This window comes from Canis lupus, chromosome 10 (assembly GCF_048164855.1).
Source record: "Canis lupus baileyi chromosome 10, mCanLup2.hap1, whole genome shotgun sequence".
Taxonomy (NCBI): Eukaryota; Metazoa; Chordata; class Mammalia; order Carnivora; family Canidae; genus Canis; species Canis lupus.
Genome location: NC_132847.1, coordinates 40,923,878 through 40,950,215, shown reverse-complemented (window position 1 = coordinate 40,950,215; position 26,338 = coordinate 40,923,878). Strand labels below are relative to the sequence as shown.

Here is a 26,338-nt window from a genome sequence, read left to right as displayed (position 1 = left end):
GGTGGGGGGGTGGAAAGGAAACCTAGACCTGAAATGTTTAGGGAGTGGAGTCTGGTGAACCGCTATCAGGACTGAGTAACTGTTCTCACGTGAAGGGGGTCCATTTCCACAGACCTGCTTTGCTTTCTCCCGCTTTCCCTCCAGTGTTCTGCCTTTCTCCCTATCTCCCCACTTTCTTTTACCTCCCCCCCACCCCCATCTCTCCACCTGTTTTTGTGCTGGAAGAGCCTGGTGCTGCTAGCAGTTTCTTATAAAGCAAAGGCATCTCGTTCCCAATTCAGAGAAATTGCAAATAAAATTGCCACAGCCGAGTCTGCAATTTAATGTCTTTTATGCTTGTCCGTGACAACTCAATGCTGTGTTGAACATGCTAATCTTCCGATTTGGTGTCTTTATTCTTTAATTCAAAGAGAAACAGCTGAGTTAGATGTATACGATTTGACTTATCAGGACCGCTCTGTATGTACAAAAGGGATGTGTGGAGGAAAGACCCATCCACAGAGAGAACACCGCGGGGACAGGCTGGGGCAGATCAAACAAACTGGACAATCTTTTTCTCAAGATGGAAATCTGACAACATAAGTCCAGCAACTCGGAATGCTCAGAATGGTCACTTTCCCCTTGTAACTATGATACACACACACACATACACACACACACGTACATATATATTAGCTAACTTCCACTCACCTCCAGCCTCTTGCAACCTAGGTATCTGTGCACTCTACTGGAGTGAACATCAGGCCTCATGATCCCAGAGAAACAAAGGGACACTGAAACTTCAGAAAGTCACTGTCTCACACAGCATGTTGCAAAGGCCTAAGGCTGGTGGAAAACTGCATTTCTATCCTGAAATACATTCCTGTTAATGAGGAGAGGATCGGATTACTGGCTAAATGTTCTTTCTGTTGGGTACTAAGCACTATTTCTAAGTAGTACCTTTTCTGATAGTTCACATTCATTCCTTCTCATTTTTTTCATCATTCCTTTGATTCATCTGTTTAAATGCATAGGAAAATGTGGTGTGAGAATTAAGCTCCTCTAGAGCAGTGTTGTTTTTTTAACATCATTTTTGTATTCTCAATTTTTAGCTCAGTGTCTTACACCAATTAGAATCTCAACCGATTTTTTTAAGCTTCTATTTATTTATTCATGAAAGAGAGAGAGAGGAAGAGAGATAGGCAGGGGGAGAAGCAGGCTCCCTGCAGGGAGCCCAGTGTGGGACTCAATCCCAGGACCCCATGACCTGAGCCAAAGACAGACGCTCAGCCACTGAGCCATCCAGGTGTCCCAACATATTTTTTGATGAGTGAATGAAGGATCAGGTTGTAGTTGCTTTCAAATATCAGTGAATAAAATAGGCTAAGTAACTTTTTAAAGTTTAAATAAGAGGGAGCAGTACTTTTCTTACTTGAGATAATGACAAAACTGTGCAGTGTTGCATCTCGGGTCAGCCAAAAAAAAATACAGATATAGATACAGATCTATTTTTTATCTATATATGGATATGTAGATATCTCAGCAGAGAATTATCTGCAAAATTATCTTCAAAATCATTATTCTACTTAATGATTTCAGAGAAGAGGCACAAATGTACTCTGGAGGTTTCTTTCAGAAAGATTCTTGCTAGCAACTAATAGTGGTTTGGGGGCAGTTGCTGAGCTCAAAAGCACTGTAGATACTCTAAAACAATAAAGAAATGGCTTGAGTTGTATTAAAAAAAGAATTAATGAAAAGGGACATAAGAGATATAATGAAAATAAATAGTTCTTCCTCTTCCAACTTCCCTCCTGGGAACAAGTTATGAAAGATAGCTGGGATAGTAGACCCTGGAATAAAATTCTTCCAGGGTAGAAATTAATTAGGGTGAACACATGAAAGCCCAGGTTTAATTGTTCCTTTCAATATAGTAACAGAATATATTCATTATACAACTTTAAATGAGTGTCCCATTAATGGAGTACACCTCCAACAGAACACCATAAATTAATATTTTTATATATCCTATAATTATTTTGGGAGTAGCACACTGGGTGTGCATTACAGCTAGAGGAGGTGCTAAAAGCATTAATCAGGTTAAGGTCATCATTTAAAATACACAATTGTTGATATTCCATTTAAGCTTTTAAAAAATATTTTAATATTCCATGACCCTCGTGAAGATGACTGATAATTTCTTAAGCTTCTGGGGGAAAAAAAAAAACCTGCTTCTGTTTTAAGATTTTATTTATTTGAGAGAGAGAGAAAAAAAAAAAAGCACACAAGCAGGGGGAGAGGCAGAGACGGGCTCCTTGCTTGATCCCAGGACCCCAAGATCATGACCTAAGCCAAAGGCAGATGCTTAACCGAGCCACCCAGGCGCCCTTCTATTTCTAGTTCTAACTCAATGTCTCATGTTGATTTCCAGATTTCTCTAGAAAGCTCATTTGGGGCCCTTCTTTAGACCCAACCGGTAGAAGAGACTGAATTTTCTTTCCAGCTTCACATTTCTGGTTGGTTCATCAGTGCCCAGAGGCTACACCGTCAACATCTAGGACAACACTGTCCCGGTTATGGCAGCACAATAATCTTCACCTTCTCATAGGTCTAAATTCTTCTCAGGATTAAGTGGGGATTTTGTGACACAGATGACATCTTCCTGGGCACAGTGCCATATGGACCTAAATGGTGGCCTCAGGACACTTAAGCAATCTGGTTATAAATATCTTCTTACTTCTAAATACTCAGCTGACAAGGTGATTGTGTTAGCTAGGGTAAATTAAAAACACAATATGTTGTTTAACCATGTTAAGCTGTCCTTTTCTTTCCCCTAAGAAATTCTCATATTCTTTCACAATTGATATAAATGTGCCCACAGCCTGGATTGTGACTAGAGATGCAGTTTCCTTTTGAATTCAACCTAGAAGAAATGTGGCCTGGATAGCACCTGGCTCCAAAGCCCGAATCAGCCTCTGCCTCTCCATGTGACCTTAGGCAAATTATTTAACCTCTCTGCTCCTTAGTGGCCTCCTCTGTAAAATGGCAATGATAATAGCAACTGTATCTTTGAGATTCACTGGGAGGGTAGGAGCTGATATTTGTAATGTGCTCGGCATCAAGTTGGCCACATATAAAGGCAAGGTCAGTGTTCACTGTTTTTTTTTTTCCCTAGCTCAGCTGCTGAAAATTAAGAAGACATTTAACTCTTACTGAAATGTAGTTTCTCAGAGGGTTGACAGAATGAGATAAAATATGTGTGAGGCTTGGAAAACTATCAGGATTGTATGAAGGTTTGCAAAAATGCCAACTAAGGTAAAGAATTATAGTAAATAAAACAAGGGGAGTTTTTTTAAACTAAATTATTTTTTGTTTTAAATCCCTAAATTTTCATATTTTATCTTTTGAGAGAAATCCTTCTTGTAAACATATATATGCATATGTGTGCATACACATACACAAGGCCTCAAAGTATCCCTTGTGGGATTAAACATCCCAGTAATGATTCCACATTAGTACTTTCTCATGTTTATCATATGTTTTATGGAATAGAAACAGGTATATTCGTGGAAGGTATATTCATCCAAAATCTTGTTATATGCAATATCCTTAATTTTTATTAAAACAAAAGTATTTATCATGTGCTTATAGTAAGTATGGAATTACAAATGCCATATGATGGGCATTTTAGCCCAGATGGGTTTAGAATAGGTAAGCCATCCTTCCCTTTTGCAACACAGCTCTCCTTCTCCAACACACGTGTGCCCGTACACACACACTCCCAAACCTCTACGAAATCTGGTAAATAAATCTGGTGGTGCTCTAAAGCAGGTGTTGTGGTTCTTTGGGGGGTGGGGGGGCAAGAGGAGTCTGGGTAGCCTGAAACATATGATCCTTCTATACTACAGCAGTCCATAAAGTAGACCTTGAGAAAGACAGCAAAACAACTTAAAACCAGATAAAATGGAGGCTTATGGGGCTGGGCCATTGAGCCTGGAGTCAGCTCATCAACACTAAAGATGCTGATGAATCAGAAAATCAGGGAAGAAGGCCTCAAGTTTCAGTCTCCCAGGACAGGTTGGCCTCAGAGATTTATTCTCAGATCTTTTTTTATTTGTCTCTGCTGCATAGTAAAACTTGGGTGGGCAAAATTCTCCCCATTCCAGGGACCCTGTATAGACTGCTGTAGATTTTATGGGACTGATACTCTTCTTTTTTAGAGGGCCATTTATGCCCGGTGTCTTTCCTCTTCTCAGCCAGTGTACATCACTCTCTAAATCTTCCTCCCCCACCTTTGAAAATTTATGGCAGCTTTCAGCCAGGCTTGGCTTAAAGCCATTGACCTCTGTGGCCTGTGTTATTGACCAGAACACAGCATCTTCTGCCCACATAATATATGTCTCTTTATCTCCCTGAAAGGAAAGGAAATGACTCTTGGAATGGCCAGGAACACAATAAAAATGAGAGAGGCTTTCTCGGTTTTTTGTCAGTGGCATTTGGCTTTACAAAAAGCCACACTGGGATTCGGGTGTGTGCTAAGCAGTGCTTTGAATGGTGCATTGAGAGGGCACCCTTGGGAGCATGCATTGTAGGATACAAGGTCTGTCCCAAATAAAATCACCATTTTTTAATTTCTCACCTTGAGTGTGGGTGAATGAATAGCCCTAGGTCAGCAAGTTTCCAGAACTAAATCTATAGATGCTCCAACGTAGTGATCCCACAGAGACACGTGAAAAATGCAGCAGGGTTCACAGATCCTGCCTGCCCTTTGGGTCACAGTGGCATAGAAGACTGGAGCTGGAAGGGCCAGGAGCATCATCTCATTCAAGCTGCGAAATCTGCAAATAAGGAAACTGAGGCCCAGTGAGAAGATGCCACTTTGTCCACATTGCAGAGCAAATAGGTGCTAGGAATGGAGTCCACCACTAATGGAGGAAGCACTACATGACCTTGCCTTAAAAGCACCCCCTTTTAAAAAAACTCCCACCAAATAAAGACACAAAATTCCATATAGTAGCAAGAGGTATACAAATGAGTCAGCAAAAGCCTCTTGCCTTCCCCCTTTAGGTATTATTTCCCAAATCCCATACTTAAGAATCCTCAGCTGCCCGGAAAACAGTACCAGATGCCTCTCACTATCCCTTTCAGACAGGAGCTGGGAGCATACCCTAAAGGAAAACCATGCAAAAAGTGGCTTAACAGCTTTGCAGCCTTGGAGGAGTCTCTTACCTTTGAACCCTCCACTTCCCATAGGTACAGTGTGAATGGGAGCATCACCCTACTCAAAGGTGTTATGAGAAGTGAGAGCAGGTACTGAGGAGCATACTAACAAGTCAAGCGCTATCGGCATAGTCTGGGTTTAAGAAAAATGTATTGGAGGTTTGGGATACCACAGAACTCCAGATGAGCTGGAGCATTTTATTTGACTGTACCAGGACTTTCTGGAGGAGGACCTGGGCAGAAGTTGTGATTTTTAATATGGCTATAACTCACTAAGAGCTGGCTATTTATTTCTACCTACAGCATTAGTTCTCAGGCTCATATTTTTTTTTTTTGTTTTTTTTTTTAAAGATTTATTTATTTGAGAGAAAGAGAGAGAGCAGGAAAGGGGGGTGGAGCAGAGGGAGAAGAGAGAGGGGGAGAGGGAGAGAGGGGGAGAGAGGGAGAGAGAGAGAGAGAGAAAGAGAGAGAGAGAATCCCAAGCAGACTCCCCGCTGACCACACAGCCCTACCCCAGCTCAATCCCACAACCCTAAGATCACAATCTGAGTGGAAATCAAGAGTCAGACACTCAACTGACTGAGCCACTCAGGCACCTCAGTTCTCAGATAGGTTTAAAGGATAGAACACCAATGTGGTGCCATACTCCTTGCAGAACACCAGGATATGTTGCTATACTCCATCCAATCACGTAAACTAGAATCCAGACACAGCATTACTAGCAGAAGGCATATACTATCTACCTATTTATATGATCTATCATAAGCAGTCATGTCCATGAAAAAAATATAACTAGACACAGCAGACTAAGGAGTTTCCCCATTTCCCATCATCATTTGATCATTGCTTGTTCGTTAAGTTTTGTAAGTAGTCTCAAGGAGACAAGCTGTAGCAAATGCTAAAGTTTGAAGTAAAAATCTGTGGAGGGAAAACTTTGAAATTAGAAAATTGTAACTGGAACCTTCCCCCTCACCCCGGAAATTTAGAGGAGACATGATTATTGATGAAAAAGCTCAGCCCAGCTTACATGAAACCAAGAATCCATGAACAATTTAAGAACCACCACACTAGAGGGTCGGTGAACCAGGAGAAGTCCTATTTCCTGGTCATCTAAGTATCAAAACAAGGAAAAGAGACCCAGAAACTTGGTCAAGGTGAGTTTTTAGTATCTTGCCTAACCAATAATATTTAATACTATGAAGCAAAATAAAACTATTTCAGGATCTGTAGGTAATTCTTTAAGACATTTTAATAAGCCATACTTCTATTCAGGACCATGAATTTTATCCTAAAACTGAAAGTGTCAAAGTACTGAGAACATTAATAGTAGCCTTAAAACTATATGCATATAGGTCAAGTTGACATTAAAGTATTTTTATCTTGCTTAGAATCTTTGTTTTCTCACATTTTTCTTTCAAAAAATAGCATATTAAAAGCCTAACAATTCAACCCTAAAAATTGAGTTTCTAGCATGTTTTAAAAAACGATTGTCCAACAGTAGGGAATTGGCTGAGTAACCCAAATATGTACCAAAATGATGGGTTATGCAGACCTTAAAAAAATATTTTTTGTAAGAATGACTAATGACATGGAAAAATACAAACTGCATATTAAGGTAAATGGTCCCTAAGAATGTATCTTACAATATTATTTCATTTGTAATCTATATATACAGGTAGGGAAAACTCACCAATGGTTAATAGTGGTAATGTTATTAACAGCTGCTCTATGTTCTCCTTTTCACATATTTGCATTTTTAGTAAACGCATTGCTTCTGTAATAACCAAATCACTATCATTGGTGTAAATACTAGAGCTTCTATGCAATGTTATTTAACTGCTAAAGTACTAGAAATATAACCATTTCATCTATAAGGCTTTCCCACCACACGGATCCTGAAGTACTAGAAATATAACCATTTCATCTATAAGGCTTTCCCACCACACGGATCCTGAAGACACCATTAGAACACGGCTTCCATTCCAGAAGAAATGTGTGTGTATATGTATACATGTGTATGATTGTGTTTGTTTGCAGAGACACAAATATATACAAAATTCTCTATCAACTTGATTGGCTGTTAGGGTACATGGATAAATTTCAACAGACAACACTTATTTGGTTATAATCCAGGTTCTCATTAGAGAGTATAGTTTCAAGCTCATTGTCATCTGATAATTTTCAGGAGCTAAATTCAGAGAAATTCAATTTAATTTTTAAAAATTAAAAATAATGACTCTGTTGTTACAAAACTATATCTAATCTTCCAAGTATTCCAAGGTCTATCTCCAGACGAAACAGGGAGCTGGGTTCCCATGGAATTATTTATCTGATTTGCATTTGGGTGTGCCATCAACTATCTGGTTGAGATTCATTATAAGGGGGGAAAAACGTGATACATTTCAAAGATGTTGTTGAAGATGTTAACTGCATCTCCATGTTTTCTAGAGGAAGATTTCAGGAAGAAATTTCATTTTGATGTTTTAATAACAAAAAGAAGGCAAATTCTCCCAAAGAACCAGTTTGTTTTCATGTGTGGATGATATGAATCAGCTGACCAGGGGTTCCTTCTCTGCTCTCGCATAGCTGTGTGCCAAATGTGTGGCCCAGCTGTAGCAAATGTGCGAATCAATGTAGTGTGTTTTTAAACCTAATTCTTGACTCAATTTTATGTTCCCACCATGTTTTCCTTTCTCTCCCCTTTTTGTTTCTTGCTTTAAAGAAAAAAAAAAAAGGAAAGAAAAGAAAAGAAGTGCACTAAATATATGTGTGTGGGAACAAATCAACAAGGACAGAAGAACTTAACGTGAAAAGCTGCGGCCTCTTGCCCCTCCGCTCTCTGCCTCCACCCCCCATCGCACTCCCCAGATTCAACCTCTTTTAACTGTTTGTTTTTAGTTCCTTTAGCAGTTACCTCCATAAATCTAGATAAGAGGCTTAACCTCTTTTTCTCCATTTATCAACTTGAGATAATATCTCTAGACACCTTAATATGAAAAGGGAGGACTTAGCTCATTTACTAGAAACCTCCTCTAGTTCCAAGTGTTTTATGTTTACATTATTTTCAGTTCTATGGTTCTTATGTTTGCAACTTTAAATACATACATCTTTTCATCAGAGGCCTCCACCCTCAGATTTTTAATTGTGTGTACTACTTACTGCGAGCTGCCTCATTTTAGCAAGTGAAGACAACAAACAATGCAAATCCCAAACAGTGAGGCCACAAAGTCTTCATGATGAATCCAAAGCTAAACAGTTAAGGAGCCCTAGAAAACATAAGCGGTGGTAACACAGACCAGGTGGGTCCCAGACATGGTAAGCTCTTAGTTTTATCTCTGGAGCAGCCTCAGTTACTCGTACATTAAGGCTTAAACTGAAGCTTGAACAATGAGCTTCATGCATCTACCTGATACCCAGGTGAAATCCTTTTAAACCCTTTTGTGTTTACTTGAAACCTTGGATTTCAAAGTTTGTCTTTTCAAAAATGTTTAAGGTACTTAATACTCCTTCTTTCCAGTAGAAAAGCCCCCCACCCTCACCCCCCCGTAACTCTTTTTACAAAGAAAAGGCTTCAAATGGAGTCACTTATGCTAGGTCACATCACCAAACCAGAGCTTAATACCTAATCTAAGTATAGCTTCAACCTCCCCCAGAATGTAGTCCTTACCAGTCAGCCAGGACTTTTCTGATCAGTCCCACTGTGATCATCCATGGGCCTGTCCATCCCACCAAAGATGAATTCATCCCCCTAATAAATCCCTTCCTTCGTCACCAAAGGAAGGTATCTTAGGTATCTTCACCTAAAGCAATCCTCTTTTCTATGTATGACTTCCCAGTCATGCCTTTAAGAACCCTTCCTTTGCTATAGCCCTTTGAGGCGTCTCTTTTACTTGCTAGATAAGATGCTGCCCAACAGCATAGTAGAACCAGTAAGATCTTCAAACATACTCTATTGGATTTTGTTTTTTAACACCTCACACCTAGAAGTTTCTTGATTAACCTTAAAAACAAAACTGGCAGCTATTTTACCAGCAAAAATACGCATGTTTAGAATAGCACACAATTTCAGTTCAGATGACAAAAACACAGCCAACTCCTCAGATCAAAGGAGAAAAAAATGCTCTTCTATAAAGGAGAAGGGGTAAGTTTGAGCTGTAATAAAAAGTCCACTGGCAGAAACTGGGAGTTCAAAGTTCCATTGGCTGTGTCATGACTGTCTCCCATTGGCTGGGTTGTTGCTAGGAAAGGAGACAGATCTTCTTCCTTTCAGGTGGGCTAGCGAGGTAGCCAAAGTAGTAGGAGAACAACTTGCAAGGTACTTCACTTCCCCGTAGAGTCTGCAACTGACAATGAGTGGTCGGGCAAGATGGTTTCCTGACGCCATCTGAAGCCTGGTTACCTTTTATGAATTATTAATTCATTTTCACATCTTCAAAGGCTCATTATTATGGGTTGTGTAGACTTGAACCAATGGGTGAGGGGTACGGATCCATCTCCATGACCTCACAGTGGTTTAACCTGGTGACATGCCTCCCCTGGGCTCCTCATGCTGGCACACACATTAGACCTCGCAGAAGATCAGTTAGGACAGCTCTGGCAAAGAGGACAAAGCCAGTACACTGGACTTGGCCACCCATGTCATTCAGCACCAGCCATGTACAGGCAATAAGCCAGGTTCTCACTGCAAACACAAGGGCCGTGGATCAGACAAGGATGAAGAACAGGTGCTGGGAGTAGCGCTGAGAGGAAGCAGGGAAGCAGCAAGGTGATGGGGGTTGGGGGTCAGAAGACCTGTCCAGGTGTGGTAACCGGGATCTAAAGCGGAGGGGCAGGGGATCAAAGGCAGTATGACAAGACATGGAGAATTCTTAGATGCGGACAGGCGTGGGTTTGAAAAAAATATGATTGATGTTATAACATTATGTATGAGAAACATTGAAAAAAGAAACACATGAAGACGTCGCTCAGAAATTGGAGTGAACGACTGGAAGTTACAAAGGGTTGAGAGGTACTGCTTTCACAAAGCCATGTACTCCGTTAATTAAAAATACCTAAATAAATCCTTTGACTCAAATCTGCCATAATTGATTACATTTGCTTGCTCTTAACTCTAGTATAATAGGAAAATTTATAATGCATCATTTTAAATGCCACAACATTGCTAAAAAGCTTGTGCCTGGGGCAAGTGAATGAGTGGAGCGTGATTGAATGGGCAAGGGGGTTCTATGGCAGCTTTGCTTTGTTTCCTAATTTCTCTTAATGGCATGGGCCATTAGTTTGTATTTTCCTCCTAGTCCCTCTCAAGCCTGCTGCTCTTAACTGCTGCTTTTTCTTTTTCTTTCTTTTTTCTTTTCCCTTTTTTTTTTTTTTTTTTTTTTGCATTTAGTTCAGTTTCCTTGGACCCTCTTGAGAAACCCTCAGCCCACTCAACTGAAATCTTCAGCAGCAAGGACCCGGTGCCCACCAGGGGCTCTTAAACTTTAGTTTGCTTGGTAATCATCCAGGAAGGCTGTTAAAAATACACATTCTTGCACTAGAACCCCCATCTTGGCCTCCTTGATTTCAAATACAGTAGGTCAGGGTGGGGGCTGGGGGATCTTTTACAAGCAATTCTAGGGATACATATGTACATGATCTTTGGCCCAATACTGAGAAGGGTTTTTCACCCCACCATGTTCCGTCCCTACCGTACCCAGCTCTACCCCTAAGGCTAAAGGGGCAACGGACAACCTTTACCACGAGGAAAACAAGATTCCAAGGATGACCAAATCTCACATCTCTTGCCAGCCCTCCCTCCTTCACCCAAACCTCCACATTTAAAATCTCTCCACATTTAAAATCTCTTCCACCATCTCCTACTCTGTAGCTTCTTAGAGGAGCAAAAAACAGAAATGCCACTCCATCCTCCACACACCACACCCCCAGAGAGCCCCTCCATCCATGCTTTGGTTTTTGATTGAGATAAAGTTGACATACAATATTACATTAGTTTCAGGTGTACAACATAGTGACTTAATTCTATACGTTTCAAAATGCTCACCACCATGAGTACAGTCACCATCTGTCACAACACAATTATTACGGTATCATTGACTACATTCCCCGTGCTGTACTTCTCATCCCTGTGACTTATTTATTTTAAAACTAGAAGTTTGTACCTCTCAATCCCCTTCACCTATTTTGCCCATCCCCATGCCACGGGGCCCCTGGCAACCACGCGTTTGTTCTCTGTAATTAGCCACTCTTTAGAGACTCTCATCAAGCAAAAGAGAAAGTTCCCCCGCAGTCTTTAAAACTCTCTGGGAAGTCCAGGGTAACATTTCCTCTTGGAAAGCTCTTTGCCATGATTTTCCCAGGGCTGTACTTGAGTGAAACTCCCAAAGGAAATTACCACTTAAATTAGGCAGGATGTGCTGGCTGCTTTTTTGGCCTCTGCCAAGCACACACACAGTGAGGGATGATGGGGGGGGGGGGGGGACTTGAGAGGGACCCACACGGGGGCTGGGGGACCTTTGGGGAGAGACAGGCCTGAGGACATCACTGGGGAAGCCAACACTGTGAAATGAAGCCATCTGCTCCTTTCCTGCCAAATCTTCCACTGGCCTGTAAGGTGTGTGTGTGTGTGTGTGTGTGTGTGTGTGTGTGTGTGTGTGTGTGTGTGTTGGGGGGTTGGGGAGGAAATGATGGGCCAGCTTTGGCACCCAGCTACCCATCTTGGAACCTGCCCTCTTAGGTGCAGAGGCCTCCGTGGAACCAGACTGTAGGTTCCATGAAAGCAAGAGCAAGATCTGTTTTGCTTTTGTTCTCCTGCTTTTTTGTTTTTAAGTTGTAGTTGATATACAATGTGTTATTGGTTTCAGGTGTACAACATGGTGATTCGACAATTCTGTACATTACGCAGTGCTCACCGCAGTAAGTGTAGTCACCATCTGTCACCGTACAAAGTTATTTCAGTATTATTGGCTATATTTCCTAGGCTGTACTTTTCATCCCTGTGGTTTTTCTCCCTTTTTAAAAAGATAAATACCATAAGATTTGGCCTTTTAACATACGCCATTCAGTGGGTTTTAGTGTATTCTGGAGGTTGAGTCACCACTTGAATTTCAGAACATTTTATTTTATTTTATTTTATTTTTCAGAACATTTTCATCACCCAGAAAGGAAGTCCCTCTACCCAGGAGCCCCTCTGCCCCCCAACTCTCCTCCCCACACCACTGATCCACTTTCGCTCTCTATGGATTTACCTACTCTGGGCATTTCATATAAATGAAATCTTACTACCTGTGGCTTTAGGCATCTGGCTCCTTTCACCGAGCATCGTATTTCAAGGTTCATTCACATGTAGCATGTGCCAGTCCTTCATTCCTCTTTATTAGAGAACAATATTCCATTGTGTGGATAGACCACATTTTGTGTATCCCTTCGTCAGGTGATGAACACTTGGATTGTTTCTACTTCTTGGCTCTTATGAATAATAGGCATGAAGGTTCGTGTACAAGAGTTTAAGTGGACACATGTCCTCATTTCTTTTGAGTATGCCTGGGACTTACTTGGGTCATATAGCAGCTCTGTGTTGAACTCTCTGGAAGAATCTGTTTGTACCCACTGCTGCAATTCCCCACTGACAGCCCAGCCCCTGGCATGTTCCTTGGCAAATGGATGAGTGAATTAAATCAATGAAAGAAATAAGGAATCAAAAGAGTGAGGTTCTGAGTTCTTGAGTGTGAGAGCATTTTATACTCTATTAAGAGCAGTACAAATGGGATTTACTGGTATTAAATAATGGTATCAGAAGTTCCTAATCTGGGATCTATGGAAGAGCTACAGGAGGGTGGTGAATGATCAGAAATTGTACATACTATAGAATTGAGTACATGTAGTGTTGTCTTTGGATCAGGCAAATGGAATACCTTGGAGACCCTGCTCAGGCTCTGCCCCTCTCAACAGGATATGGTGTGCCAGAGGCCCAGGGAATGTGCCAAGGTAATTTCTAGTCTAAAGAGCCCAAGCCTTTTCCCCAGGTTCATCTTCTCGAGGGCAATTCATGCCACTCTGGTCAAAGGAGACCGGAGACAAAAGTGCAGACAGAGGTGCAACCTGCAGGGTAAGATTTTATACCCTAGGTGCCCAGGAGCCCACCCCCCACTCCAGGGATGGAAAGAGAAGGGGAGAGGGCAGGCTGCTGACTGGGCTGAGGGTTAGCAGCTGAGGGGGTGAGGACCAGCTCTATCCCCAGCTGCCACTTTCCAGTAAGAAACTCTAAGAAACCCAAGGATTCTAAATTCAAACCTGGCTTTCCAGTCTTAGGTTCCTTGGAAATGCTCAAGAGGAGGATGGCATTCATGTTATGATTGGCAGAGCAGGGCTGGAAGGATGAGGAAGCATCTTGTGACAAGTGGCACATGGGCCTCCACTTCCATTTGTGTGCTTGTCCCAGGCCTATAGCAAGGGGAACCCATGTACATGGGTTGTTTTTTTTGTTTTTTGTTTTCCAAGGAGATGGTATATAGCTGTCATCAGATTTTCAAAGGCCTCAAAAAATCTGGACCACAATGGAAACAGTTGAAAATGAAAGGGAACACCAGAATAGAAGCCAGAAGTTCTGAGTTTTAGCCCTTCTCCCTCTGCACACAAGCTGCATGAACTCAGGTAGCTTCTCCTGATCTTAGGAACTTAGTTATCCAGACAATGAAATGGAAATCATCCTGACATATGTTAAATTTGCCATAAAGCATTAAGGAATGCAAGGTTCTTATAATTTAGGCTCATAATATTGCTACAAGCTAAATTTCACTACAAAATTTGCAAAAGATTTATTATGTAAGATAGACTTGCATTACATAGTTTGTCCGGTTATTCAGCAGTAAATTAGAGGCAGTTAAAATATATATAACTAAGAATTCTGACACTCTTGCCCAAGCTTTCATCTCTACACCACATCCTCTCAACCAAGACAAAGAAATATTGACCATTACAGAACAGAAATGTTTTCCTGAGAGCTGTGATTATTTAAATAGTTTCCTTTTTTTTCTTATGGCTCAGTAATATTTTTCAGTTTCTCCACATGAATTTATTCCTAGTATTTGTTTGTTCTTCTACTCTTATGTTTAATGGAGCCGTGAATATTATGGCATGTAAATACATGAGAAATTTCAGCTGTTAGCCATTATGGCTGATACATAATGGATGATTTTTTACTAAATTAACAAAACCAATTCTACACAAGGAAAAAAGCTAAATCTCTAAAAACTAACCAGCTTGGTCTGTAATATGAAATAGCCAACTTAAGTTTCTATTTCTTTATTCAATGGATTCATTGTTACCAATGAATTACCTAGACAGATCATAGAGACATAATTATTCTAGTCATGGTGGTGGTTATTTGAGGTAGAGTGACCAACTGTCCTTTCCATGCTGAATCTCATATAGGCAGGACTGGGCAAATCAAATTGGTTGGTCACTCTAATTGAAAGTTAACGTACCATTTTGTCTATGATTTTTTTTTTAAAGATTTTATTTATTTATTCATGAGAGACACAAAGAGAGAGAGAGAGACAGGCAGAGGGAGAAGCAGGCTCCACACAGGGAGCCCGACGTGGGACTTGATCCCGGGTCTCCAGGATCACGCCCTGGGCCGAAGGCAACACTAAACCGCTAAGCCACCTGGGCTGCCCTTGTCTATGATTTAAATCTAAAAGTTGTGGGAGACTTGTCAATTTAGGTTTTCTAGTTGTCTACACCTCCTTTTTTTTGGTTTGAGAAGGAATATGTGTGCATGAATGGATTATCGATGCTAGTATGATGTTCTTAAGCTTTAATCAGAACAAGGACAATGGGACGAAATTAACATCCTTCACATTCTAAGTAGATTTTGCATGATAAAAACGGATTGTTACTTTTCCATTGTGTGTTTTATGTGTTAAATATGTTATTATTTAATATCTTTATATTATTAAATATTAAGCCATTGCCAAATTATTACTAAAAAAATCCATTTTTAAATTTTACTACTGAACATGGAAGTTATACGAGTTTTTCATCCTTCTCAGTTCTCAATTATAAGTGCTCTGCTGCTAAGCTTTCACCTGGATAATTTTTTGGCCTCAGTTTGAAAGCCCAACTGATCAAGATTACAACCTGGAGATCATCTTGACCTTGCCCAGTTTGTCCTCTTGCTCATCTTGGGATACGTTCTTGTGTCCCTTGTCGTTTTAATAGCCTATAGCTATGAATGTTGTTACTCTATGTCAACCATAGTGTTTTCATTTTTTGTTTAGTGAGCTTTTGCTTCCTTCTCTTCTATTTCATATTCTGTGGTCATCATTATTTAATGACTTTTTTTGAAAAGTATCAATCACCGTTGGTCAGTGATCATTTGACAATGAATTTCATGGATTTTGCCAAAGCCAATCCTGTGTTGAAATACAAGAGGTAAGCCTTCCATGCAGACCTATTGTGGTATGTGGTACAAATAGTAAAGTTTCCCTCATTAGAAACCTTAAAAATAGACATAGCCTTAAAGAGTTCTTACTTACCTGGGAACAAATTCTAGCTCGACTACTTACTAGCTATCTGAATGTGCACAATTACGTGATGTCCTGGAACTCTGTTTCCCAAACTATGAATGAGAAGGTTGAACTTTTTCAGAGGTTCTTAACCTGATGACCACTGCTGAACCACAGGTTATCTGTGAACACTCCTGAAATCTCATTAGTTCATATGTCTCTACATGTACTCCCACTATGGGGATCCATTCCTTCCCCCTTCATTCACCAAGGAGTTCACGATGTAAAAGATGGACAACCACTGAGCCAGATGGTCTCTGAGAAGACTCTGGGACAAAGTGTATGATATATAAGTTTTCAAATATCATTGTTTCTAACCTCTTTAAAAATCAATTTAGCATAATCTATCAAAACTTCCAAAATAAGGAATGTGAATGGCTATCTCAGAGGCCATGGGCATCCTGGTCTCTCTGCTGCAGAATTGCTGGTTTGAAGCAAATCCCAAATGAGGGCAGCAAAAACAGTTCTCTTTGGTGTTAGGCTAAGGAATTGGGAATTAACCTTGGGGGTGGGGGAACCTGTTGACAGGTTTTGAGAAGAGAAGTGGTATGATGAAAGCACCGTTTTGGGGAAAATCGAAATGGAATTAATGTGGTAGGATGATCTGGAAAGAGCCTGGGGATACCAAAGGAGTTCATGTTATAGAACAGTATTAACTCAACTGTGTTCCTTGTTCCTCTAGTGATCTGACACATGTTAATAGGTGTTCTCCCCCAGAAAGTTGCTGGGGCCAATAATCTGGGGAAATGCTGAGTTGCCAAAGTGAGCAAGTTTTCATCCCATGATTTTCAGAACTTTTAATAATCGAATGCTACTGAACACAGCACTTTTCCAGTATCAATTGGCCACAACCCTCCCTACCAATGCCTATTAAATTCCCCGGAGTCCACTTCTGGTGGTGAAGAGAATGAGCTATGAAATCAGACTGCAAGGATACCTTTACCACTAGGAGCTCAATGAGTTTGTCCAAGTTTCTTAATCTCTCTGTGATCCAGCTTCCTCTTCTGGAAAGTGGGGGCACTTCTGATAATTGACTACCTGATTGTTATGGAAATTAACAAGATAATGCGCGTCAAGTGCTTACACAAGCCTGGACCATAACAAGTGCTCAAGGGTTACAAATGCTGCCTCTGCTAAAGATGATTCTATAGATCATGTATTTATTTGTTAGCTCCGAATAATTCCTCTCTTTAAGACCTGGAGTTAGTTGCTCTAGCTGTTAGAAAGTTCTTTAGAGCACAAATCTGCCTGCCCATCATTTCTATACCTTTTTACATTTTAATTATTCACTCAACAAACATTTATTACCTACCGTGGGCCAAGCATTCTAAACCAAGCACTAACAAAACCAGACTTACAATTTAGAAAAAGTCATTCTAAATCTATGGCAACCTCCCTCAGTCTCTACTTCCTCACTGGTCAAATGCGAATCATACCTACCTTATAGAAGCAGTCTGAGGATTAAATAAAATTACTATAAGCTGGTGAGCACACTGCTCAATTAATTTTAATGATTAGATTTATAATAAACGCCTCTCCTTGCTGCAGTCTTCTGATTGGTGAACACAAAGTACAAAATGTGTTGGGCCAGGCAGGGGAAGATGAAGGGTGGCCAGAGAAATGGAACAAAGGCGGCCTCGGTGGGATTCGGTGACCTCCTCAAGGTCGCTCAGCTGTGAAGAATGTGAGCTGGGACTGGAGCTCAGGTCTGTCTGGCTCCAAAATTCATGTTTTTAACCCCTGACCCTGACCAGTAACTTCTCCCTCCATCTTTTTAGACTCTGGTTCTGTGCTAAGAACATCATTTCAGAATCTCCTAGAAACCACACTGGCCTTTTCAGAGAGGAACTGCTGATTCCCTTTTCAGAGAAAAGCTTCTGCATCTCCAATGCCCTGGCCCCCAACTCTCAGTGTGCTGCAGCTAAAATGTATCAATGGTTTGGAAAGAGCTAGAACTTACTTCCCAGCTGTGGGAAGAAAGCTTGACCGGGCCTCTGCTGAATATTCTGGCAAAGCCTCACTTTTCCAATGCACGGAGCTCCTCGAGCCCCCAGGACAAAGGCTGCCAGGCTGCTAAGGGCATTGGCATGGGGCCAACTCCAGGGGTGAGCGGAGGATTTGCTGCTGCTGGGCAGACAATGGCCCGTTGCTCCCGGCCAGGTGCCGCAGACCCTCCCTTATGGGGCTCAGAAGTGGCATTTTCTTTGTGAGCTGCGGGAGGCTGGAGCAAGAGGGAGGAAGGTTTGGTTTTAGTGGGGCTTGATCCCTTACTGAGCTCAGTGCGTTGGGCTTTCAGAAGATATTCTTGAGTTTCAGTTCACACCCCATTGGATTTCACTTCAACCTGAAAACTCACAGGGAAGGTCAGCTGAAACAACTGAGTTTGGTCGGCTCTCCCCTCAGAGCCATAAATCACACCCTGCCAAGGAGGAAAAGAAGAGGTGAGATGAGAAATTTGGCCTACCTTGTCTAATTCACCCCGAGTATGTGTGTGCGTTGGGGAGGATGCGGGTGTGTGTGGGGGGGGATGTTGGAAAGGGTAGGGATTTTCATTTCACACCTGCTTGGGTTTTTATTATGAAATGTTTCCATCATGACACTCAGGTGTGTTTCCTTAAAACTAGCTTCGGCCTGATAGGAATAAGCTGCCAATCCAGGCTCACATGAACACTAATCATCATCACTTAGATGCAGATATATATGGGCAAGATACTGCACGAAACACTTGACTTTCATTATTGCATTCGATCCTCAACCCCACGATGTGGGTACCATTATCATCCCCCCTTTTATACAAGAGGAAACTAGACTTGGCTAAAAACTTAGCAGAACTAGAAAGAGACCTTCATGACACAGATTGCACTAGGGAAACCTTTGACCAGAGGAGGCCTAGGGAGCTGCTTCTCCCTAGACTGGTTGTAGGGACCAGGTGGCCACAGAGCGGGGATCCTTCACCAGGGTCAAGGGCAGAGGGTGGAAGTGCTTATGAAGTCCACCTACTGGGGTTCTTTCTGACTTGATGCCACTCTGAGGCTCTTGCAGGCCCAACTGTAGGAGGGAGAACTCTGTGCTTCCCCAGTACCTAGTAGTAGGGATCTGGCCCCAAAGTCTCCCCAACTCAAATTCCCATACATGAATGGGAATTACTGATATGCTTCAAGGAAAACACAGACTTCTAACTGGTGTGAAAGGGACCTTGGTGACCATGTCCCCATTGCCACCCCACTGCTCTCTGTGGGGGCCCACAGCCCGGCAGTCCCCTCCCTGTGTCTGCTGGCTCATGACTCAGCATTTGGTTTGGCTCCTCAGATTATTAGCTTAGTTGTACAATAAAACTCATGTGCTCTTTAGAACGTCTTCTTAAAAACCCGGATCACATCAGTTGGCTTCCTCAATCCTCCTCTACGCCCCTTTCTGGGTCCATAGAGTGAAGGTCAATTCCAATACAATATGGAGACATGACAGGTCTGGGGCCCATTTGTCTGCATCCCTTCAATAGAATTTTTTTCTTTTTAAATCCCCATTGTAAGATTATAATGCTCCAATTTACAGGGTCTGAAGCTGTCTTTTTTTTTTCTTTTTTTTTTTTTTAAGTAATACCTGCAAAAATAGCACTACCCCCTGAGTTATGCAGAGCCCTGCGCGTCTTCGGAGACAGGAACACCTGGCCAGGGGCGGGGTGAGATTTGGAGAGGACCGAGCGGAGGACCGGGCTGCGGGGCGCGGGGCGCGGGGCGCGGGGAACCCGGGTCCTCCCCGCGCCGCCCGACGCCGAGCCGGGCCGGCTTCCCTGGCGCGCAGCGCTGAAAAGCAAGCCACGCAATCCCAGCGGGGGAGAAAGGGAGCCGGAAAATGGTGAAGTCGAACAAAGGGGCAGGAAGAAAAAGCACAGAAACAAAAGTGTTCCTCCCCCTGCAGGGCGAAGGGAGCCGCCGCCGGGGCTCCAGCTCGGTCCCCGCCCGCCATCTAGTGGCCGCGCTCCGGGACTGCAGCCCGCGCCGCGGCGGGGGAGCCGCACGGGGGGAGGCGCCCGGAGCCGCTGCCTCCTGGTCCCAAGACAGGACGTCCCCAGCCGCACAAAGGGTAACTGGAGCCAAAACCTCGCCCGGGACAGCAGACCCCTCTCCGCGGGAGGGGATGTGTCTTTGGACTCGAGACACTGTGCAACCACAACACAGATGTGCGTCTGGCTCCACCTGCAGGTTAACGGAGGTTGGGATTGGACCTTCCCCAGCGCCTGGCGAGTTCCTTAAAAGGATTCACACGTGTAGCACGCGACTGCACTCTCCCTCCCGAAGAGCTGGTTCTCTCTTCGTCAAGACTATGTGTTACTCCTGCTTTTTTTTTTTTTGTATAAAGATTTTATTTATTTATTCATGAGAGAGAGAGAGAGAGGCAGAGACACAGGCAGAGGGAGAAGCAGGCTCCATGCAGGGAGCTGGACGTGGGACTCGATCCGGGGTCTCCAGGATCACGTCCCGGGCTGAAGGCGGCGCTAAACCGCTGAGCCACCTGGGCTGACCCTATCCAGAAGTCAACCATTCTTAACTTTTGAGGAGACCAGGGAAGAGGTGACATGGGTTCATTGGCCAGGACTCCCTCCCTAGTGGGGCACCCCAAGTTTTAGCCTCAACTAATAATTAGCTTTCCTTTGAAAAAATAAATAATGCAGATTCTGGCCATCCCCCCCCCCCCCCATTTCCAAGAACAAAATATTCAGATCTTGGTACTAGTGTTCACAGATGAACTAATATAGAGAGCTTTTCAGCAGCAAGGACTAAGATATTTAGGAATAAAATACATAAGCACATAAAGTTACCCTTTTAGAAATATACATGTATACACTGAATGGTTACACTCGCCACAGCCTTGGATAGCTGCCCAAAATGCCAAAAATTTTCATGTGTGGGGGCACCGGGGTGGCTCAGGTCATGGTCTCGGAGTCTCAGGACAGATCCTTACTGGCTCAGTCTCCCTGCTCATGGGGGAGCCTGTTTCCTCCGCTCTCTGGGCCCCACCCCCTGCTCATGCTCTCTCTCTCTCTCTCTCTCAAATAAAATCTTTTAAAAACTTCTCACGTGTGTTACAGCCTAAGGGGTTGTAACAAAAAGATCAAGTAAATAGAGCCTCTTCAAATCCCATTTTTTTCTGTGTCTATATATATAAGACAAAAAATGGTTGATATAAGCAGCAGCCTGTTTCTCTAGGCTCCTCTGTGTTCCTTCCTGATCGCTATAAATGTATAGATTTTGGACTGACCCGCAGAGGCAGCCTAGATTTGTCCATAAAGTCTGAGGTTTGTTTCAGGACACGTCTGTGCCAGTCTGCGAGGTCGCTGGTCAATCTGGGGGTGATGATGCAAGCTCCTTTATGTGAAGCAAGCAGTGCTTTGCTTTGGTACTCGAGACCTCAGACGGAGCTCCAGGCTGCCCCCTCCATCGGCTTGTGCTGGGCCACGGAGCCTGGTAATCGGCTCCCCTTGAAGCCTGACCTCCAAGAGCACTGAGTGTGGCACATTCAGACAAGCAGTTTCCTTCTGTCTGCACCGCTTTCAAAGGCCTGATTCTTTGCTTCAAGAGCCAAATGAACTCAAGGACGGCAATTACACAGCAGACAGTAGACTCTCGTGGAGACAGGAGAGGAGGAAGATGCTAAGGAGCTTGGCAGTTGCTTTGGTTAAAAAGTTATTTCACTTTTTTGATGTGTTTTGCTCTCAGAGATTCCACCTGCTTTTCTCCTCACTTATTCACACCCTGGCCTTCATCTTAGAAAATTAACTTCTGCAGGCAATGAAAGTAGTTCTCCTGAGCCAAAGGATATGGGATCCCCATTGGCTCTTGCCTAGGAGTCAGTTGGGAAAAGAACTTTCTGAAGCAGGGATGCCTGTGATAGATTAGACCCACAGTATCATCGACTATGGACTTTTGCAAATCCATCTTCTAAAACTTCAGCTCCGTAGTTAGGAGCTAAGGGAAACTGCCATGGTGGGACTCTTGAGATAGGTAGGTAGCCACTGCCTCGCCCACCGTCCTGCCAGGTGCCCCAGGAGCACGGAGAGCATCCCAAAGTTAACCAGAGGAGGGTGGGTCAGCAGCTTGGACTGGGAAGCTGTCTGGAGGCACTGGGCTTCCTACCACCGATGGACTCCGCAGACTAGAGCAGTGATGGAGACTCGACCAAGATGATATCCAGAAGCCACAGCAGGTAAAAGCCATGGGGAGGGGAGAACAGAAAGCAGGGCAACCAGTAACGGCCAGAGAAGTGGGTGCTGGAGTCCCCCAGAAAGCAGCCTGGTGGCCGAGCTCTGGAGAAGGGAACAGCTGATGACATCATAACACAATGGCCCTAAATGACCCTTCATGTCTTGGTTCAGCTGGCTCAGAAGGACATACCAGCCACCCTCTGCCACTTCTGTTTTTCCTCACTCCTGGGCAAAAAGCCCAACAATAACCGTGTCACCCGAGCCTACTGGGTGTAGCTCCCTGTTTCTTAAAGAAACTGGGATGACTGTGGCACAACCAAACGGACAAAATGTCATGTCTTTTTGTTCTTGACCCTTGCCACCCTCTTCCCTTTAGAAATGACCTCCACCCACTACTAATTTGTCTCTGTGGGTGACACTTGGCAGATTGCATTCTCCAAAAGCATCCACAATATTTCCCATCCCACGTGTTCTTTTACAATGGGACCTTGTCATTCTTCTGTGAATGTGGGTGGGCCTGCGACTGCTTCAACCTAGGGACAGCAACATTGATGCCGTGTGACTTTCATGAGAAGGGAAAAAGCCTCTTCATGTGTGGCTGGGTGGACAGGCATCCTGAGAGGGACAGCCATGTTTCTCATCCTGGCTAGGATACCATATCTCCTCCAATCTTTTTTTTTTAATATTTTATTTATTTATTCATGAGAGACACACAGAGAGAAGCAGAGACATAGGCAGAGGGAGAAGCAGGCTCCCTGTGGAGACTGATGTGGGACTTGATCCCAGGACTCTGGGATCACAATGACCTGAGTCAAAGGCAGACACTCAACCACTAGGCCACCCAGGTACCCTATCTCCTCCAATCTAAGAGGCTTCCTACGTGAGAAGTGTCATCAATTCAACGAGGCATTTAGGGAACAGAAGGACCATCACTACCATGTCACGTATGTCATCTACTGTATGATGCATTATAAGAAATTTTAAAAGAGGAAACAAATGCAGTTAATATAAAGAAATAGGGCAGGTCCTTCAGCATGTTTGGACACCTTTTAATACATGCTGAAAGTACAAGGGAAGGAAAGTTTGTAGCCTATAGAAGCCCCTGACTTCCTTCAGGGGTGTATGCAGGACTGATTTCTCCCCTGGGCTCCATACTTCTAGGGTCCTACAAAAGTGTTTTAATTTCTTTCAAAATCAAAAGAAAAAAAATAACTTTTAGATTGACTAAAGTTTTTTTTTAACATAAAAAGGAATATATTCCTTTCTCTGCAAACACATTCATGTAATTTTTAAGGTTTAAGATGTTTGATTTAAATGCTTATACATATTTAGCAAATGTTCAATGTGCTTTATCTAGGAAAGTCATCGTACAACTGAGTTGTCTTGATCACCTGCTAAAGAGGCTCTGACACATAGTGCTTCCCTTTCATCCTCTCAATACCAGGATCCCAGGGATCCTCTAGAAATCAATCCCGGGGGTGGGGGGTGGCGTGGGAGGGGGGTGGAGTTTTCCATTCAGTACTTCCCTATTTGGAGTCTAGATGGCCCCATTGCTCTAAAGTTAGCTGTGCAAAGTTGCTGTGATTTACATTAACTGTGGGATGCCTCCTAGGGAGCAAAAGGGGGGTTACTTTTTGGTAGAGATGTCTCCAGTGTGCAAGGCCGAAGGCAGGCCTGGGATTCTTCATGGCTGTCATCCTTTTAAACCTTTAGTCCCTGAGGATAATCCATGGAAAGTAAAACCTGGCCATTTTGAACTAAACTTGAATTATTGAGCATGCCAGGCCTGCATGAAAAATTTATATGTCTAGGTAAGTAAATAGGGTGCATAAAAAGATTTTATTGAACTTCTCCAAATCAGGGAAGAATAGTAAATGGCTGCTTTTTCTTTCTTTTCTTCTTTCTTTTTCTTTTCTTTCTTTCTCTTTCTTTTCTTTCTTTCTTTCTTTCTTTCTTTCTTTCTTTCTTTCTTTCTTTCTTTCTTTCTTTCTTTCATTAGAGGAAGCCAGTGTAACTTGTTAAGAGATCTCTTGGCTCCCTTGAAAATAATGGACTCAAATACTTAGGGACAAATTAGCAGGAAAAAAAAATACAACTCCCTGAAGCTATTTGATACTTAGGGAGATCATTCATAAAATTTTTGAGGGAAACACTAAATTTTCCACTTCAGATTCCTAGCCTAATCTTTGAGTTTAGAAGAGTTGCTCATGAAACAATGGAAAGGGCCTGAATCATTCAGGTCTCTTTTCTGTTGCTGCTTGGGGTGGACATACATGCAAATGCATGTGAATGGAAGCAGATGTATTTAAAGATCATAAAAACCCACTCCTGGCATTCTTGGACAGGAGAATAATTTCTTATATTTCTTCTAATGTGTGTCTTATGTCCATAGAGGCATTTTAACCCTTTTCTTCCCTCTTGGCTACTTTGAAAATGATTTGTTCCTATCATATTAAATTCAAATTCCATATGAATAATAGGTGTGCTTTCTGTAATGTAAATTACCAGCAAGGACTTGGGGTCTCTTGTCTGCATAGTACCATGGATGGAAGACAAGGGACAAGGTAGGATGTAGGAAGTGGCCTTGGACCACAGGGTCCTCTGTGGAGATATGGGCTTACATACTGTGTTATTTCCAGGAAGGGAGGAAAATCAAATGAGCTTTATTGAAATATGCTCAGGTAACGGGTTTAAATGCTCCCCAAATGATGATATATGTACATGTATATGAATGGAAAATAAACTCTAAATCCCAGTTGAGATGAGGTTACTAGATATCATACATAGCATGCTAAGTTCTGATTTTTTTTTTAGTTCATATTTTCTTTTATTTAAATTCAATTTAGTTAACATATAGTGTATTATTAGTTTCAGGGGTAGACTTTTATGATTCATCAGTTGTATATAACTCAGTGCTCATTCAGCATGTGCCCTCCTTAATGCCCATCACCCCCCACCTCCTCCCCTCCAGCAACCCTCAGTTGGTTTCTTAGAGTTAAGAGTCTCTTACGTTTGCCTCCCTCTCTGTTTTCATTTTATTTTTCCTTCCCTTCTCCTATGTTCATTCATTTTGTTTCTTAAATTCCACAGAGTGAAATCATATGGTACTTGTCTTTCTCTGACTGACTTATTTTTCTTAGCACTATCTTCTCCTCTCCATCCATGTCATTGCAGATGGCAAGATTTCATTTTTTGCTGGCTGAGGAATATTCCATTGTATCTATGTACCACCTCTTCTTTATCCATTCATCTGTCGATGGACATCTGGGCTTCTTCCATATTTTGGCTATTGTGGGCACTGCTGCTATAACAGGTACATATGCCCCTTCAGATCACTATTTTTGTATCCTTTGCATAAATACATAGTAGTACAATTGCTGAGTTCTATTTTTGTAAGTTCTATTTTTATAAGTTCAAAGTTCTTAGTGAAGATATTAAAACTATCAGAAGGTGCCTCATGTTGAGAACACAGGTAAATGATCATTGTTTAACATAGGTGCACTGTTGGGAGCAGGTTGGGAATTTACTTTGGAGCTCTCAAATGATAAATACAGATAGACAGCAACATGTCAATGTTGTCAATGTGTCAATGCTATTTTTAGCTTGTTACCTATATTGACCTACTTAATCCTCAGGATAACCTATGAGGTTGGGTACTATTACTATCTCCTTTTCTTTCTTTACAGATGAGGAAACATAGGCAAAGAAAGGCTAAATAATTTTCTCAAGGTCACAGGTGAGGAGGGGCATAGCTGGATTGAACCTAGCTTGGTTCCACACTCTAGAATCTTACTGCTCCAGCGTGTTGCAGGCTCTGTAGCTGTCCTGTCCAGATCCCCTCAGAACTCACAGCTCTTACAGAGGCTGACAGTCCCTCACTGCCTGAGGATTCTCATCACAGATACCCATCACACATAGACCTGTGGGAAGTGCTGAGTACTTAACACCCCCTGGTATCCCTGCAGCTCTCAACCAACAACTAACAAGAGACGGTGGATGAGCACCAGCTTGAGGCATGCTTTCTTCAGCCTGTCAGAGATTTGCAGCAAGACAGCTCAAAGTGGTCATTTTTGGCTTCCTTTCCTTCCTCGTCTTACTTCATCACTTTCCTGGCATCTCCTCCTAAATAAACTGCGTGTACCTCAGAGTCTATATCTAGGGAACGTGGGCTTTGAAAAATCATGAGTGCTAAATTCATCATTGGCAGATGTGAGAATTGTCCTAAAACTAACTCTATTTTTTCCTATCATGATGAATTTACCAAAAAAAAAAAAAAGGATAAATCTGGAAATGTCAAAATCCTACCAAATGATGTTAAACATTCTTGGTAATTGGAAGAGATGATTTATTTCCAAGCTGCTGTACCTAATGAATC

The 26,338-nt window shown here is 42.5% G+C and overlaps 3 long non-coding RNA genes across 6 annotated transcripts in view; 1 reads left to right on the top strand and 2 right to left on the bottom strand.

Annotated features, from left to right (window-relative positions):
• The window catches only part of LOC140641507 (uncharacterized), a 210,235-nt gene that overhangs the window by 147,310 nt on the left and 36,587 nt on the right, over positions 1-26,338 (bottom strand). The window lies entirely within an intron of this gene.
• On the bottom strand, positions 5-9,935 carry LOC140641509 (uncharacterized). 2 transcript variants are annotated; one of them, XR_012038025.1, is made up of 4 exons: positions 8,864-9,935; positions 8,356-8,462; positions 4,616-4,829; positions 5-2,748 (listed from the first exon to the last, which is right to left on the bottom strand). It is a non-coding gene; the product is annotated as an uncharacterized lncRNA (long non-coding RNA). The 2 variants fall into 2 exon arrangements; XR_012038026.1 differs by having other exon boundaries at positions 4,616-4,814.
• LOC140641508 (uncharacterized) lies at positions 8,294-26,148 on the top strand. 2 transcript variants are annotated; one of them, XR_012038023.1, is made up of 5 exons: positions 8,294-10,204; positions 12,057-12,108; positions 25,138-25,276; positions 25,650-25,699; positions 25,929-26,148. It is a non-coding gene; the product is annotated as an uncharacterized lncRNA (long non-coding RNA). The 2 variants fall into 2 exon arrangements; XR_012038024.1 differs by lacking the exons at positions 25,138-25,276; positions 25,650-25,699; positions 25,929-26,148 and adding an exon at positions 12,336-12,476 and having other exon boundaries at positions 9,323-10,204.